We start from the raw sequence: 5,306 nt of genomic DNA on the forward strand, positions 1-5,306 counted from the left end.
CTGTATCAATTATAATGATTTAAAGTTTATCTTAAAATATATTTTATGGAATATGATATTTTTTATGAATGTGCCAGTGAAATTCTGTTCGTCTAATTTTGTGTGTCAATGCGAACCGTAATCTGGCTTGGAAGTGTCGTCTTAACGTCTAAAATCCGAAAGAACAATTTTCCTATCACTTGGAATTATAATTATATTTTTATAAAAACGGTAGAATATATAATAATTAAGAAATTGGAAAATACATACGAGAACTTGATTAGACGAATAGTCTAAAAAAGTCCGTAGAAATTGCAGATCACAAAAATAAAAATAAAAACTAAATAATATTAAAGAACTATATATAGACAATATATAGAATGAAAATTATAATTAATAATTTTAGAATTGGTGGAAAATATATGAAACCGTAATATAAATTACTGATCGACTTATATTTGTGGTATTTATTAAAACAACCAAGTTTTGCAAAGTTATAAATGTAAAAATGTTTTAATTGGCAATTTACTTTCAATCCAATTTGTTCTTGTCCATGCTAAGTTTACCATCAGTGCGCCTCGAAGGTGTGCCGAGAGTTGCTTACAGCGCTCCAAGTGGCTCTTGGCAAACTATATGGATGGGTGCTTTCTACGGGGAGCGGTGGGTAGAGGGGAAGTGACTTTTTTCGCCGGACGCGCCGTCTATATTTATGGCGGGCAACTAAGCCCGCACCGCATCTACGTTTATAATATCTTTGGTCTAGTCCATAGTGGTAGCACCAGGGTTGTGCAGTGACGCGTCACTGGCGGTTTCTGACGTATTATACGTAAACAATGTATTATACGTAAAAACACCTGTAAGAAACGTCATAAACGTAATAAAGATGGTCAACTCGTATAGAGCATTATATAACCTCACTTTTTCAAATTATGCTTATGTGTACGGACTTACATTGTTGTTTATCAGAACTTCATTTGACATAAAAATATCACCAAGAATATTAAAAGTGACACCACTCATTTCGAATTATTTTCTTGACTGCTCCCATCTAATTGCATCAGGTTTTCTTCTGATGCGTTCATAATTATAACGTACTTTTTTCTGAAAAAAAGTTTTTAAATTAGCGAAAAGCCTTGAATGATTTGTTTTTTCATTTTTAAGATATTTGCAGTACGGATGGTTTGAAAATTCCCCTGTGGCTTCTTAACCTTTCTTGAGCTGTATTCGACAGTACGCGGTTGCATCCCTGACAAAACGCAATATTTTTCCCATTTTTTTTTAAAGGAAGGCTAATTCTTCCCAACATGGATTTCTGGATCTGCCGCCTCTATTCATTGTCGAAGTTGTAGAATAATAATTTTTTTCATTCACTTTAAATTTCATGCATGCAACATAATACCGCATACCGCTACCGGCGCTATTTTAAAGGTATAGAACGAAATATGATAATGCCGAAGCCACCTTTAAAACGTATATTACGTTTTGTACTAAACTAAGGACGTAATATACGTACGTAAATTACGTAAAAAACCTCATGTGATTTACCTAAGGTATTAACTAAGGTGCACAACCCTGGGTAGCACTAGAGTTCTAAGTTTCTCGGACATTTAAAATCTGGTCAAGTTCTCGAGACTGTGACCGTCATTTTAAGGGGGTCGTCTAATGTGTCAGATAAAAAAAATCGATTTTTTTCATAAACCACGTCTAAAAAATGTATACAAGACGTGGGTGAAAGAATTTTTCGAGATTTGAAGTGGTTGAAAAGTTACATGCACAAACCGAAGCAGGTGTACGGAGCGTGCCTCGACACAGGGATCATCCATATATTACGTAGGACGTTTTCTTTTTGTTTATATCATTGTATCCTTCTTAGCTTCACAGCAATTTTATGCTCGTCTTTATTCAAACAAAAGAAAAACGTCGTACGTAATATATTTACTCTATGGTCCAGGCATAGCAGATTCATGGTGAGGCAATTTTTATTATGAATTATATACAACATCTTTTAGACGTGTTTTTCTCAAAACACGATTTTTTTAAACTGCTGCCATGATATCTTAAAAACTATATGATTGTTTCTGCTCAAATTTATACAGCATCTTTAGCGCATATAAATTTCAAGTTGAACAAGAAGAATTAAGATTGCTTCGTAAGTTTTTTTTTATCACTCATATAGACCCCCAAAAAAAGGAGTGAAATTGAATTTTTTCTGAAGCTTACAACAAAATTTCTTCTTCAAAATTCTTTCTTTATTTTAGTTCTGTGAAGAATCTCAAATCTCGCGAAGAAAATGGCGTATGGTTTTTTGATTTCAGATAATTAGAATAGCCGGAATCATGGCAGCAGTGGAGTACCTCTTCCTTTATATCTGGTCCTGTTGAGCGGTGTACCTCTGAAAATATTTTGTGTAATGACTACAAAAAATTTCCAAATTTGGTTTAAATGTATTAAAAAAAGATATGAAATATAATAATTATTTTGTTTCAGCGGTTTCTCAAAAAAAAAAAAATCCCCCAAAATAGCATTAGACAACGGCTGTCACACTAGAAGGCCCCCTTAAGACAACTTGAGAGTTTACAGAGAATTTTAAACAATTTTACCTTCACCAATATTTTCTTTATTTGTAAGCCTTATAATATTGGAAATGTATTTTTAAAAACTATGAATTGCATTAATGAAAGTTTCATAAAAATAAAACTACGAATAAAGTTAAGACATATCGAAATTCAATATCAAAATTTCTTTGTAGCCGACACATTAAAAAAAAAGTAATGCAAACAGGTTAGATAAGTATTATTAGGCCTGTAAATATATACGTATGAATTATGTTATTATATTTGTATTATACTTGTACAGAATATTGAGTAATGGTTAGTTAAGTATTCAAGTAATATTTCAATTTATATTCAATATGCTAATATTACAATTTTATGTTTGAAAAATCGGTTATATTGTTTTTTTAAATAGTTGATTTTATAACAAGATAAAATTGTCTTACGTTCTAATCTAAATATTTTGAAATATGTATAATATGTTTATAAGAAATATTTAAAATTCTAAAGCTGAATCTTACATTTTTAAGAATATTATCACAGTTTAAGTTTCATAATTCAAGCCCATAGAAGAAATAATTAGAATATATTAGTACAAAGTACAACATCCCTTTTCACGATAGGAACTATATAGTCTTAATTCGTAGAACAGCCTTTCTTTATGATGAAATTCTTAAAACTGTAAAAAATTTTAAACTCAGTATCAAATGTTCAAGAACATTTTTGCGTTTTAAATACCACTTCTGAATACTAATATAGCCCTAACACGTAGAACATTTATATGTTAATAATAAACCTTTTAAAACGATAAAATTCCTAAAACTTAGCATCAAATGTTCAAGAATATTTTTGCATTTCAAATACTATAACTCAGCCGCATAGAATAACTAAAAATAATTGTACAAACTACAAGATTCGCTTTTCAAAAGTGACGAACAAATATTTTTTTAAACAATTATTTTTTTTATATCTTTCTTTTTTTAAATTCTTATAAATTCCCGAAGAACGCATTCATCAAAGAAAGTTTTGGTCATATTCCCATGGTCTCGGACATATTCTCGGTCATATAAACTCTTTAGAACTCTAGTAGTCCGAGATCCCACTGCGTTTTTTCGAAGGTGAGAACTGATCGTGATAAAAGTTAGTGTAAATGAAAGCTGACACGTAGGCGATTAAGAAACTGCCCGCCTGCCAGTTCCAAGTCGGTCATACGTGCGACGAAATTGGACTTTTATCGACAAATTTAATCAATAATAACCTGGTATGTCTGAACGCAATGAAATCTGTACCACATTGTAGGGGACGATTAGTGCTTTCAGAAAATGTGTGACTGCCACCCTCCACCTGCTCAAGAACCCCTGGCCGACAGGCATAAAGGGCGTGATTGCAGGTAACTTTCAGGGTATGCTAAGGAACGCGATAAGACAAAAACTAAATAAAAGGTGAAAGCCTTTTGTACACGAAAAACTCTGCCTGCCAAGGCTGAAGGTAACAAAAATATGCCGCAGACACATTTCTTTGCCGAATTTATTTTCTTTCGCTGTAATATTGTAGGCGGGATGCTACCGTAAGAAGAGGCTTCATCTTCGTTGCGGGCGAGGTCCACCGGGTGGGTGCGGTGCGGCGGGAAAGGCGACTGAGCCTCATTGGAAACTGTAAAAGGATCCATTACTCGAAATTCCCTCAGTAGGCGGCAAACACTTGTGAATGGATAGACCCTTTTCAACAATACCATCAGGCTGTGAGCATACAGTAGCAATGTTATTCAATGGGACTTGAGGCACGTTTGTAAATTTGATTCTGAAAGAAAAGTCGACATTTGGCCTCGGAATGCTTATTTTTAACTATTCAGTTAGAGTGTGATGATAATTGCTGACATTGAAGCAAATTAATCATCAAGCTTAATGATATTATCATATAAATTATAATTAAATTTTTAATCAAAACTTAAAGTTATGAGCTAAATTAAAATTATATAAATTTATTATATTAATGTTTTAACTGTGTTAATGATTTAATGTTGAAAAACTCATTAATTTTAGATTAAAATTAAATAATATCGTATTTTTATTTTAACTTTATCTAATCAAAATTTATTAACTATTTAATATTAGGGCTATATTTGTTAAAGTAATAATTAGCTAAAAATTATCTTAAAATTTAATTTAGATATATTGCGAAATCATTAAGTTGAATAATATTATTATATAAAATATAATTAAGCATTGGGGTTAAAACGTAAAGTTATTATAAGTTAAATAACAATTAAATACATTTATTATGATAATGTTTTAATTATGTTAAAGATTGACTTATATTCTTGTTGAAATTAGATTCTGAAAGAATAAATTCAGTGTATCAATGCATCGTAGAATGTATGAGTACTATTATTAGGGAGCGTTCATATATTCCGAAACGTTATTTTAAACACATTTACCTTCCCACACCCTAACTGCAGTTACGTAATGTTTTTTTTGTATTATTTTAAAAAACTGAACAGATGTTTTGTAAATAAAAATGGATTTTCAGGATGAAATTTTATCATTTTTCTGAGACAATTAGGAAAGATTTTTAAATATTCAAGATGTGTCAAGAAAAGAATGCAGAAGATTTAAAAAAAATATATATATATATATATATATATTTTTTACAGGATTCTACAAATTATTAGAAAAATTTCAGCCTTTTTAATAGATATTTAAGTCTTTTATAATTTCAGAAGAAATAATAAATATTCCATAAATTTTCGGAAATGCTTCCAAGGTTTTAAATATT

Source organism: Belonocnema kinseyi, chromosome 6 (assembly GCF_010883055.1).
Source record: "Belonocnema kinseyi isolate 2016_QV_RU_SX_M_011 chromosome 6, B_treatae_v1, whole genome shotgun sequence".
NCBI classification, from domain to species: Eukaryota; Metazoa; Arthropoda; class Insecta; order Hymenoptera; family Cynipidae; genus Belonocnema; species Belonocnema kinseyi.